Below are 14339 nucleotides of genomic sequence, written 5' to 3' on the forward strand. Positions count from 1 at the left end.
TGTAAACCATTATGACTCCCAAAAGTCTCATCTATGAACACTATAAGGTTGACCGCTTGCAAAGCTGCTTATTTTCATGTTAACTGGCCATTTATATTATTTTCTCTGTGCACTAACACCTTGGCAAAGAAATTAATACAAATGTAAAAATGGTGATGGGAATGTCTCGCATGCTCAGGCAGAATCAATGAGGGATTTGGGTGTTGCTTTATTTAACAGGTCTGAATGATTTCGTTTTCATTTGCTCAGGAAGTCTCTGTGATTATTACTATTATTATGTAACCCTTCTGTAGTACCTACTGGGGCTCATTCCATACATTTTAAGCACAGTCTAAAAGAGGTCACACAAATTGAGAGAAAGCCTGTTGGCTTCATAAAGGAGACGAATCCTTAACGATAAAGGATTGGAGTCATTTGAACTCTAAAATACGTATGTGGTTTCTTGTCCTTTCATCGCTAAGCTACAATATAACCTGCTGTATTCGTTTGGTGCATTGTTGACAATATATCTGTATTATTTTTTACTTTGGACACTGTACAGCTGGAGTCCTCAGTCTACACTAATATCTGATTCAATCCATTTTCTATTTATCTCTGAGGGGTCAGATGATTGGATGATCCTCCTTCGTCACCATGGTCACGACCTTTGTACAAGGAGACTCTCGAGGCAGTGAGGGCGCCCATCACCATCCGATTAGCCTTTTACAAGCTGGAGATAACGAGAAAAAAGAGCGGGAGTAGATGGTCTCTTTGCCTATGAATAACAAATACCTGCTTATGTAGCGTTACCATGCTGGCTGCTTAAATATAACCACACAATTTAAATATACAAATTGTATGTATTTGAATGCAACTGGCCCAAATTGAAGGCTTAATTGTGTTGTGGAGTAAAGAGAAAGTTGATAAGCTTGCAATAAAAAGAATTACAGTGAAACAAAGCACTTTTCTAAACTACTCTGGCATCTGTAATGAAGTGTAAATTGATAATAAACTAACGGTCGCAGGGAGGGAAAACCCGTGCTGTCATTTGCCGCTTAACACTTAATTATGTAATCCCATTTTCTTTTTAGTGAGCAAGAGAATATGCCAGAGGGACCGGCAGGCTGTAAGCATGCTAACAAAAGATGGCATGGAAACACATGGGAGATAAATGAATCATGACATCTTGGAGCTGCACTACGTAGTCCATCTAAGGCTAGCAGCACCAAATAATCTTAGAGGTTTACAGAAGGACTAGAAAAACAGGAAACATCTGTCTGGAGGTGTGGATGTTTAATGGATTGAGCACTTTTCAATATTTTATGTTCACAATATATTAAATTACTTATGTGAGGAGGGTCTCTTGCAGTGACACACCTCAGCTTTTTCTTTCTCTTCACTTTCATCAATGTTGTTTCCAAAAGGCAGGCACCAGTTTTCAGAGATAGACCTGATAAACCAACTGCACATTACCTGCTTGGATGTTAAGGCCAAAGGAGACAAAGTTAGCAACTTGCTGGTGAAAAGAGTTGAGCAGACCAAAGTATAAAATAAGACATTTGCATTTATAATCTGACCAAAAACAAGAGTAAATGATTAATAGTGTTGCTCTGTGTCTGCTAAATGTATTAGTAGGTAAATGAAGGATAACAGATCCATGATTCTGCTTTCTGTAGCATTGTTCCTGGATTCTTAAGGTGATAATATGTCCAGCTGTGTGGCCAGAAAAATAAATGCATGCAGGTTTAATATACCCTCTCTGCATCCTGTAGTGATGTAAACGATTAGTAGTAGAAGTTAATGCTTTAAAATATAAGAAATTGTCACAAAAAAAAGAAAATGTACCCAAGTGTGTGGGAAATGCTTTGTTATGTGCCATTATCTCGAAAAAGGGTTTGAGATTTAGATATATCTCCCATTGATACTTGTGCTGCAATCTCAAGCTGAAGCACTTAGTAGAATATCGGTATATATTTATATACACTTGGAGGTGTTTTCTGCCATTTAATCTGGCATTCTATGTAATGATGTTAAGGCAACAGAGAGCGTAGAGTTGTGAGTGTGAGTAATGTTACAGTGAGTCTCGGTGGATGTTTGATCTGTAAACTTTATTGATGTACAACATGCTCTTAGTCTGCAGTAGAGTAGCGCATTGGGAATATGATATTATCTATATGAATAGTCGCCCCACATCTCAACTATTTACGTCCAGAGGAGCACTACAGATCTGCAGCTGCCACTGGAGGAGTGATAACCTCATTAGTCCGACTCTGACAAGGCAGCTCTTTCAACACCAGCGCATAACGGCCATTCATAACTCTCGCTGAAAGCCCTGAGCATTTAACACTCACTCTTTACTGCACTGTTAAAACCCAAACGCTAAAAGCATCTGCTAAACTGCCGGAAATGATTTCCCCCTTTCACATCAGGCCATGGCTCTCAATTATAGGAGAGGGACACTTTATTTAGTGGAGATGCAAGACTCGTTTAGCAGCAGACAGCTTTTGGCCGGGCAAAAGACAAGCGTTTAGGGCTCCTAGAAGATGGATGAGGAGGAAGAAACCAGTGAACGGTTCATATAGAGCATCGCGGCTATCGCCCTTATACCCCACACCACTTTAAAACGCTCTCTGAATAAACTAGCTTTGAGGAAAATCTCATCACACTCAAAGCACCATTTATTTTCTTGACATCGGTTCACGGTTGCTATCTTTTCTCTGATGGATTTTTCTTCCTGATAGCAAAATAAAATGTAAAAGGGCGCGGATTAATCATGAGGCGGATCTTTATCAATGAAGTTGACTGTTATGTCCACATTGTGGTTTTGTCTCATCATCTGTTTGTAGATTAGTCTAACACCACTACTCATGTCTGCATCACTGCTGAGACTTTGATCTGGTCCACCTGCTGCACACTTTAGTTTGACCTCATTACGACTGGTGGGGACAAACTCAAATTATCACAAGCCCAGGTGTTTTAGCATCTAAAAAAAACAAGAAATAAGCTTTTATTTTATTGTGCAGGACAATAACGTGACATTCTACAGCTTTAAAATGTTTGGTTTGCACAGAATTAATGACACATTTTTAGAGAATACAGTGTTCACCATTGTATCATTTGTAAATCATATCCTATCACAAGACAACAGAGTTCCATTAATGCTTACCTCATCAATATGTCTGTAACACTTTCTATGCATCTAAAGTGCATTATGAGGGCATTCAGATGCATCAATATGTACTTAACCTAACACATACGGTAATAACTTATGATACTGCATGGACTCTGATACTGTAGCATGCCATGAGTCCCTACTACAGTTCAATGTGAGGTGAGAATAGGTATTTATGATGTATTGTATGAAGTCCCATCAGTCAACCTCTGATGTATGAGTCAAGAGCATCATTAAGACAATTCTTTATAAGTCACATCTTAAATGTGTTATGGCATTTTGAGTGAATGCTCTCACAATGCCCTGTTCCATGGTCTTTGTAGAAAGTGTGACTAATATTGTTTTATTAACATTACGACAAATGTCTACTTTGATGAGAAGGGTAACGCTCGTAGTGATTTATCCACCGAGAAACATCATCCAGCTGTAGTTTCCCTGAACTCTACGAGGCATTGTATCCTCTTTCAGCTCTTTGTTGTGGTTTTCTGTAACACATTATGGTTTTGATCCAGTATTATCACTCTCATTAACCTGTTGTTCAGCAAGCATCACTGATAAACCCCTGAACACAACATAGTTGAGAAATAAGCAGCTAGAGAGATAGATATGTAAAGTTGTGGAGATCAGAAACAGAGCTCCAAAAAGAAGAAATATTGGACTTAAATGATTTTTGATTGCTTAAAACACAACTACAAGTAGGTGCTAGGGTTTCTCTGTGTCTGCTACATGTGTAGAACATTCACCATTTCAATTGAATAAGGTTTTAACATATTACGCTGCCCCCGAGAGACCAGAACTCCATTCGATTTAAAGCAACACTACAACACATTAAGACAAACAATCCCAATGCAGAGTATTACATAACGTTTAAGAGTCTAAACTGTATTTATATTCAACTACTGTGCTGTAAAGAAAGGCTGCTGGAAGGGAAACCAAAATGAAAGGCTGTTGTTCTGATTGAGTCAAAAATAAATAGGAGCCTTCGGAGATTTTGGAAAGAACGCACTGCAGCGGATTAAACGGCAAAGTCGAAAAGCCTTTTCAAGAGAGAAAACAAACACACCCAAAGCGACGCCAGATAGCAGCCACAACCTCTAACAGGAAACAATGTTGTATAACATGTAGTATCAATTAAAACCCACTGTGTCATGCTGAGCAACCAAGCACTGTTCAAACTAGATCCAAAACACTCAGGTTGGAGCATAAAATGGTGCACAATACATCTAGTTATTTTTATTTATTTAAAAGCATTGGCAGTTTTGTCCTTGTCACGATTTGTTTACTGTAATTTAGTAAATAACAGAGCTGATGAGAGCAAGAATTACACTTCCACTTCATGCCGCTGAAAGTTGAAACAGCGTTTGAAGTTACCGGAGCTCTCAGTGCCTCAGGTGCGTTGTTTTACATATGAAAAACACGTTAGATTAAAGTTGCATCTAATTAACAGCTCTTAGGTTCGCAGCCAGGATGAGTCATTCCCGTCTCCAAATATAACCTCAGTTTTCATCACCACGCAGACTAACACACCTTCAACATTAACACGTTACTTCATCCATAACTCACTCTCTACTGGGGCTGCAGCTAACGATCGTTTTACCTAAGAATTGTATTAATTTACTGCTTGGTCAATAAAAATGTCACAAAAGCCTGTTACAATTGTCCACCCCAAGATGACATCCTCATGTCTTCTTTTGTTTGAAAGGGAGTCTGGAATACAGATATTTAATTTAATATCACACACAAACAAATGTTTTTACTAGAATGAAAATGAATACAAATAGTTATTTCTTTATAAGTTATTTTAGCTTACTGTTTCTGCAAGTGTTTTTTTTCAATTTTAACATGCATCGTGATATGGCAGCCATATTAAAATGTACAATGTATAAAATGTGTGTTCATTGTCAACTTCTATGAATTAAATCAAAAGGTTAATGTTACAATAAATTACTCATAATACAAAAAAATTTAAATTAAAATAAAAGCAGAATTTAACATGAAGATAACAGGAAATATAAACGTTGAAGTTGTACTACTACAATAGGACTCGTACTGTGTCTAAATTGCAGTTTTGGCGTTACTGCTGCAGTCTTTTCTCCACTTTCGTTCACACATTCACAAACTGAATAAAATCTTGACGCTCATTTTGACGGCACAGATGCTGCGGTTGGCGAGTGTGACAGAGAAGAGCGTGAGTAACAATAGTCTTTCTCTATTAGTGTTATAAATGTGTGTGAAGATAAATGTGTGTGCCAAAGAGAAATGCATGTGTGCAAAAGTAAGAGTTTAATGCAGCGTGTGTGTGTGTGTGTTTGTGAGAGCGAGAGAGAGTGTGTGATAGGTGGCGATGATGAGGTCAGTGGTGAATGCTGGGAGCTGCAGATGGCTGGGAATGGCATGCGGCGCTGAATTCATTTCTCTTGACATCTTTGATTTCTCGTTGAGACCCACGCAGATAATTCTTCTCCTCAGAGAGATCGGCCTCGAGGCTCAGTGCGATCCTGATCAAGAGTAAGCTTTGACGGTGAATGAGTTAATCCTTGAACTGCTTACATTTTATATTTTTCTTCCAAGGTACAGGTTGGAAATACAAACGATGTGCAGTGTATGAATTGGATTTGTGTCTAAGGTGGATTTGTCATTTTAGAAAACTCCTCAGCGCTTTATAAATCAATAAAAGTCAACTCCAGCACTTCTGCAAACATCAATATGATTCGTGTCATAATCATACTGTCACAGGGGCATTTTTTCACAAACACCACTGGATAACAAATTAAAACATGTCTATCTATATCATTATTCCTCACAGCCCACTGAAATGCATATAAGACACCACTGCAGCGCACACTAATACAATACTAATACAACTCTGACTTTGTTTTTATGCTCAATCCACTAACTGGCCTCTGCTCTCAGTTGGAGAGTCTTTTCTGCTCTCATGGGCGCATCAGGAGCGTTGCATTCTGGGTAGGGTCAGCCTAGCCCACACGCTTGCTCTGTTTGAAGATCCCCCCCATAAGACTCAGTCAACAAACACCTACGCTCATAATAAAGCTTGTTCAGACCACAGGAGATTACATTCAGCCGCATATGCTCATTTCTGATCAGCTCGCCAAAGTAGTTTGTGTACATGTATAACATTTACTGTAGGAGGGTACAGACTGCTGAGCAACAGGAGTAATTGATTAAATGCAACAAACTGTAGTCATTCAATGAATATGCAGTAGGTGGACGCTTTCACGTTCATGTTATAATGACTGTAGTAGACTCTTAATCTGGTTAAACGTAGAGGTCTCAAAAGAAAACCTAAGAATAATATTTATTAGCAAGTTACTTTAAAAAAGAAAAAGTGCAATAATCTTTGCTCTTGAATTCAAAGTTAAATTGATTCATCGTAACATGAATGCATTAAATATAGAACACACACACACACACACACACACACACACACACACACACACACACACACACACACACACACACACACACACACACACACACACACACACACACACACACACACACACACACACACACACACACACACACCACACACACACACACACACACACACACACACACACACACACACACACACACACACACACACACACACACACACACACACACACACACACACACACACACGGCCTATTGTGATATTTCACCCATTTACCAGCACTTTGTGAAGCTGTGTGAAGAATCAATTATTCATGTCTTGTTTTCAGGGCCGAGATGTTCGGGTTGACTCGGCCCTCAGCAGTGACGAATGATCCGATAAAACAAAAACTCACAGGAGCCTCAGCCTGGCTCATATGCACCACAGAGTGACATCATAGTCACACAGGAAGTGACAGTTTTACTCTGCTGCCCCATGTTCCTGCACGGCTCCAGGCCCATCCAGGCTGAGGAGATAACAGCAGCCTGAGAGGAGGGGGGGTGATGATTGGTTGTTAGGCTCTCTGGGTCATAGCTCCTCCCCGGCTGCAGAGTCCCCTTTGGGAGGGTCTGCAGCCCAACATGAGTCACGTTATTGTTCCCCATTGCCCCCCTCTCACTGTGCACTGTCACCCTGGTGGCACCGAGGCGGTTAGCAACAACGTGTCAAACACTGTGATGTCAGCACTCTGCATCCATTTTGGTTTGCTCGGTGCAAAATGGACTAAAGAGGAGTCAGACTGAGGGCAGCTCTAAACCTGCAGCACGGAGGAGAAACTGTACAAACAATACAGCTGAGGGAGGGAGTAACAGCACTTACTGTACACACAGCTCACATCAGTGCCATATCCAAAGTTCATTAGCATTCACTCCGTCTGCCTCCACAAGTTAATGGTGTTATGACCGGCAGTCATCTCAAACTGTCTTACTTAAACTCATGGCTGTTGTTAAAAAAAGACTGAGCTGCTGAGAACTGACTAATCAGCAGTGGTGGAAGAAGTACTCAGATATTTAACTTGGAAATAAGTACTAACACCAGATGTGAAATAACTCCACTAAAAAGAGAAAGTCCTGATTTCAAAACCTCTTAAAGTGGACCTATCATGCTATATTTGAAAAATATATTGTAGAGCCATACCTATATAAAACATGTCTGTGAAGTTTCTTTTTCAAAATACCAAACAGTTCACCCATTGTAGCCATGCCTCAAACTGCTCAAACCCCTCTTTTGCAGCCCTGTTAGAGAAACGCGGATTTTGGGTCCTTAGCTTGAAAAAAAGAAAGAAGAGGAGGCGGAGCTAATGCCTGATCAGAATTCTACCGGAGATAAAGTTAAATTCGGTTGTGATAAAACGCCATCCTGTTCTAAACCACATCAAGGATTATTTCTGAAACAGTATGGAGCTCAAATGCTTTTTCTCTTGCAGGTTTATCACAAGGTGAGTTATTTTGTTGTGCTCTTCAGTACAGGTTAGCTCTCAGTGTTAGCGAGGCTTGCTAATGTAAACAAAGACGAGATTACGTCCAAAACACGTCAGGCATTGTTTCTGATGGCAACTTTCTGTGGGTCCGCCGCCGCTATGACGTCACAGCTGATGGAAATCTGTATCCGCCCGTTGTACACCCGTTTTTAAAAGATTTGGGTACGGAGGAAAAGAGAGAGGGTTTTATTTTCTGACGCTGCGTGAGTTCCCCGACGCACCAGGGACACATATTTATGTATAAAAGACATCACAAAGTGCATTTTGCATGATAGGTCCCCTTTAAGTCAAAGTATGTAGGTATCATGCACTTAAATTACTTCTTTATGAGGTTTTTGGATTAATATTACTCCTGCATTAAGTGTATGTCGCATTGTACTGCTGCAAGTTAAGGGTTGTCTTTATTTACTACCGGCGGGTAGTTTAATCTACAGCATTGCATCATGTTCTGTAAATTCATCAGGTTTGTAGCGTTGCTGTCCTGTGAAAACCATGGATCTATAAAGTCAATTTTTAAGCTTACAGCTTTTCAGATTTGGGACGATTATGATCAAGGATGGATTAAAAAGTGTGAATTTAGTTTAAGACATAGGAGATTTGTTTTCATCACAAAATAACACTTCATATTTCAGATTTTTTTTGAAATATTCACAAATTACCACATTTAGTTTTCACTTTACATGAAGAGATGAAAATTGTAATCCTAAAAAGTACAGCAGATGTCAGACAAATGAAGCAATGTAAAAAGTATAGAATATAGCTTCTGAGATGTAGTGGAGTAGAAGTATAAAGTTACATACTGTAAAGCAGAAAGGCTAAAGTACCTCCACAGTACCTTGAAAAGGAACACATTTATTGTGAAAATAAGAAAAAGGCCCCAAGATATTTAAACCGGGTTACCATGCTGTGAGTAATAGTGAATTCTGCACTACAAACAAACACCACTTCTTCCAAAAAGAAAGTGAATTCTTCCAAGACACCAGAGAAATGTAGACCAAACTGTGCAGAAATCACTCCCTCTCTGCAGATGCTCTTCTCTCTCAGTGAACAATGGATGTGATGTTTTTTATGGTTGTTTGAATTAAACAACAAGCGTTGCTCTTGATTCTTTGAGCATCAAAGCTGTTTGTGTTTCTGCTGGAGCTGCGGTTTTGTTTCCTCCCAACACCACGCTCAGGTCAAACTACAAAACATCTCAAACATCAACAAAGAAAAAGGTGCTTTATTTTATAGGTTTTAAGATTTCAAGATTTCTAAAGAGGATTATTGAGAGGACTTTGTGATTATGTGACAATCAAAAGGGGAAATGTTTTAAATATTCTATATATTCTGAGAATATATAGTATTTTTTCCAACTCCCAACTGTTTCTTTAAGTACCTACTAATTAAAAAATGTATTAGAGAGAACTAGCATTCTATTTTATTGTAGGTTTTTATTGTGTTTTTATTGTGTTTTTCACAATGTATTGTGTTTTTAGCACGTCTTTATTCGTATGATGTGTTAATGCTTTGTCAAGCACTTTGTGAATATGTCTGTGAAAAGCGCTTTATAAATAAATATGACTTACTTACTAGCAAAGATAAATGATTAGTTCTTTGGATACCATATTTTCTCTATTATCTACTCTTAATCAACAAGTATAGATTAAGATGTTTTTTACATGCAGCTGCATTTACAAGTCAATGAGGTCATTTTGGTAAGAGAAGAACATGCTATCAATTCATTGTAAATAATCAGAGGTGTACCAGCTGAACGTCATCTCTATTTGCCCAAATAACTTATTGTTTGTATAGTTACAGCCTATACAAACACATAAGCTCCACTCCATTAAATGATAAGGAAGGTTTGGGACTTAATGAATCACTGTAAAAACAGGATTCACAAATATGAAATTAATTACAAAAGGCAGGGCCAATGATTATGAATAATATGCGTTGGTAAAAGAGCAGAAGACACCTCCTCTCCTCTATAGGAGACAACTGCACTGTCAGTTGTTAATGGAGAGTTATGTGCTTGATCGCTGCTTCGACCAACCAATCTGGGGACCAACGGAGAAGGCCATCGATTTTCTCTCCGACTCGCAGTAAATCTTTAGCAGATGGGAACGTTTCAGCAGCAGCATCCTGAGCCAAAAACAGATCTGTCTGGAAAAACCAAGCAGCACAAATAAGCCGGCGTTTCCTTGAAGCACCGATGTTGAAACAGCTGTGCTAATTGCTGATGCTGACACCACCCGGATGGGGTATTTGAGGGGGATATCTGTGCTCTTCTGCATGGCAACCTGTGGGTTTTAGTGTTAATGTATCCGGCTACACTGCTCCCAGCTGGGAGGAGAGGCGAGTTGAAACTTGTGACAGAGCTAATCTCCGCGGAGAGAGCGGAGCGTGGCCCAATCAGCAGGGCAGCAGGCAGAACATGAGGAAACATCACAGAGCAGCTCCCTCAGCACCGCCTGCATTCAGGTGGAGATCCTGTGTGTGTTACACTGTGTGTTACACTGTGTGTTACACTGTGTGTTTCACTGTGTGTTTCACTGTGTGTTTCACTGTGTGTTTCACTGTGTGTTTCACTGTGTGTTACACTGTGTGTTACACTGTGTGTTACACTGTGTGTTTCACTGTGTGTTTCACTGTGTGTTTCACTGTGTGTTACACTGTGTGTTACACTGTGTGTTTCCCTGTGTGTTACACTGTGTGTGTTTCACTGTGTGTTTCACTGTGTGTTACACTGTGTGTTACACTGTGTGTTACACAGCTTCACCTGCAACACTGAGGCCAAGTCACTCTGCTTTGTTATGCCCGGTGATGCTGAGCTAAGTGAGTTTATTTACCACACACTTGCCCCCCCCCCCCCCGCCTGAAACGCCTCAATTTGAATCCTTTGTTTACTTCTGTAACATAGTGACATCACCTTGTAACACTTGCACGCTATTGGCTAGTGCTCCAACATTGTACGTGATAGGTTTAACTAACAATTAAGATATGTGAAAACTATCATCTCTCTAGTGATTTGAACAAATACAAGCCAGTACAGCCAAATCTTTAAATAACATAAACCACTCATTTGAGTGAGTTGATATTTAATAAATAAGAAAAAAAGTTGCAATGTGCACCTCTAAAAGTAATATTTAGAGTGTAGGTATTTTGTGGCAATCTTTATCAGTATCTGCAAAGTTGAACAGATAATGAGTGCCTATTTTGCTGTATGTAAAGAGGCAGCTTAACTAGGATTCATTTTGAAAACCTAAATATAGATTGTTGGGAAAATACTAAATGTACTCTTCTAATATCAGAGTAGCACATGATAACAAAGGCCCTACGTAGCTGTGTACGTAACAGGATGTATGATTACCTAGAAGAGCGTCAGGACTGTTTTAGGAATATGATAGCTATGTGACAACGATTAACATGATGCTTCAGCCTCTATGGAGACAGACATATGACAAGCATGATCATTTCTGACGTGGGTCTTAGCTAATCTAAAACTAAACATTGTATACTGCTTTGAACCGGTATTCCTGCATCTTGTGACTGTTACACCCTCTCAAGCATGTGAAGGACACTGTTCTGGGAACTAGTCGTACATATGCTCTGTATGTGATGACTACTTCCATTCTTGCAAGGATAATAATTACATGTATCCTGATATTGAAGCTAAAGCCGGTGACGAGTGATGTTTTTTCTAACATAGATAATTATTTGTACTGTTACAGAAAGAAGATTTGGGGTTCCCTTTCTATAAGGGCATGTTCTCCTCCTGCACCCAAACATGCATGTCATAAGGATATAGCCAAGCACTACACTGCACAGGTGTAGAAGATATATTGAGGGGTAGTTTGCATATGCAACCAACACTGAAGTACCACAACACTACCTAAAACTGTAATCTAAAGAAGACATCAGTGCATCAAAAGTCTACTCACGAACCAGTCCCAACCAAAACTCATTTAAAAACAATACTGGCAACAGCGGTTATAGAGTATATCCAGGTTAAGATGTTACTATTGTGAGGCTGAATGTGTGTCCTGCCTTCAATCACAGACCATCATTGTACCTTTACCTTTTTTTAAAGAGGGCTGTCAGTAGTCCTGCAGGGTTGGAACACTCGCTGCTCCCCTTTCTGCCACCCCCCCATGTGGGTTGGATGCATAAATAGCTCAGACAAGCCTGAGCTGAAATCATGGCTTCCACAGGGACAAGACAAGCCAATTTGTAACCAACTCCAAACACGGAATAGACCATAAATCCATGCCACATATCATGTTCCAGCAGCTACTTACTCTTTCTCCTTATTGCCCTTTCAAGAGTCAAAGGGCTCTCACATTATCATGAGAGCTGATACCCTCTCTGGGCAAAGTCGTTTCAGCCCCACTAGCAGAAACCACCGCAAAGCATTACCATAGTGTAGAAGAGGAGAAAAAAAAACAGCCCATCACTCTTCTCCATCATATTTCCCCCACTGGGTTTCTACAAGGTCATTTTGGCGCACAATGCAGGAGAGGGTACCAGCTTCACTGACGCTTTCAGTGATATTGCACAAATACATTTAACAACAAAGAAGCAGGAGTGCACTTTGTACAATTTAAGGAAAAGTGGGGTTAAGGCAGAACTAGAAATGTATACGTGTAGTGGAGAGGAAAGGCATAAAAGGCGATGGAGAGGGACAAGGGCATCGGTGCCAAAACCATCCCCAATTATTATACAACACATTTAGATCGATGACAGGAAGTTGGACACAATGTCCTGTTTAATGACATTAAAACACAATTATCCTAACATCCTTTCCTCCTCACAGAGAAAGCTCTGCACTGGGATGGATGATGATCGCTGTTCAAGCACAAGACCCCCCAGCAAGAACAAGAACCAAGGCGCATTTCACCATAAATCCGCTATAAGAAATTGAATTATTGCCTGAATACAGCATTTCAAACGAACAGCGTACATTTTCAAATCCATATTTGGACTTATTTCTTGATTTACTTCGGGTACATGTTTAGGGGTCATTCTGTCGCGCAGTGCAGGCCTTTAAACTCATTTTTAGAGATAAATAAATGTCGAGTTGTATCAAAAACACATGTAAATCTTCCTACTTTCCTGCACCTGGATGCACGGTGAAAAACAGCACCAAACGAGGAAATGAGGGTAATTAATGCATTAAAAGGGAAGATTGTGGTAAATGTATAATTTTAGCAGGATCATTCCGGTTCTTACCTTATTGGTGGGAAGGTCAGCGTTTTTTAGGGTGACCGGGATTCGCGTTTTTTCCGTGCAGGGAGTCACCCCGAGTACCTGAAGCAAAAGGGTCCTGTGATGTGCACTGACGTAGTAGCTGAGAGCTGCACCCTCCTCCCCCTCCGCCCCCTTCACTTACTACACAGCATCCCTCTTGCACAGAGACACCGCCCCCTCCTCCTCCTCCAGCAGGCACCACCTCTCCCGAAGAACAGGGGGGTTTGCTACTTGGGCATGAAACCTGAAAGGGTGAAGGCGATTTATGTTCCTCCTAAATGTTTAAATCATTGGTGAGGCGAAATGTTACGAGGTCAGACTTTATAGTGTGCACACATCCAGGGGGGAACTGTGATCTCCACGCTCGTGCTCAGTGTCTCTCAGTTGGACTGTCATTGGCTCCATAGTCCAAATGCACCAAATGGTTGGTGCAATGAACTGTGCAAGACGAGCCTCTCCCTGCACGTGCCTGGGCTCGTGCCTGTAATTGGCCATGTTAAGAAGAGAACACAAATGACAAGGATGCCCCCAGTGGAAAACAACTGACATCCTTTTAATTGTCTAACTATCTGACTCAATATATTAAACCATTAGATAAATATGAGCCAGCGATGAAGTCTGAAAATAAACTGTGAGAACATCGTCCCAAAAACAATTTTAAAAATGAAAATACTTCTATCAAGATGATAAGCTAAAAAGGCCCAAACGGTTGTTTTTGACTAGGCACATCATGCATGAACATTGCTATGTATCTCTTTTCAACACAATTGACTTTAGTTATATGATTTCATTTTTGTATCTCGTTCAGTCTCATATGTTTTGTATTAAACAGGTAGACTTCTGGAGAAGCAGCCTGGAGGGTTTATTCTACACAAATCATGCAGTTACATTTCAATTCACAAAAAGCAACTAGACAATTTTATTACTGGGCTCTTCTAATAAAGATTATAAATGTCCACATATCTTATATTTAGGCACTGTTTAAATGTTTAGGTAGGACTGGAGGTGCACCTGGATCAAAATAATGACACAAACATACCATG

The 14339-nt window shown here is 40.0% G+C and overlaps 1 protein-coding gene across 1 annotated transcript in view; it reads right to left on the reverse strand.

Moving 5' to 3' along the window:
• Positions 1-13389, reverse strand: part of sv2a (synaptic vesicle glycoprotein 2A) — a 49992-nt gene extending 36603 nt beyond the window's left edge. Inside the window, exon 1 of the mRNA XM_034112839.1 lies at positions 13279-13389. The gene's annotated coding sequence lies outside the window, so the exon portion shown is untranslated. The remainder of the gene's footprint in view (positions 1-13278) is intronic.
• Between the last annotated feature and the right edge of the window lie 950 nt (positions 13390-14339).

This window comes from Trematomus bernacchii, unplaced genomic scaffold (genome assembly GCF_902827165.1).
Source record: "Trematomus bernacchii unplaced genomic scaffold, fTreBer1.1, whole genome shotgun sequence".
Lineage (NCBI taxonomy): Eukaryota > Metazoa > Chordata > Actinopteri > Perciformes > Nototheniidae > Trematomus > Trematomus bernacchii.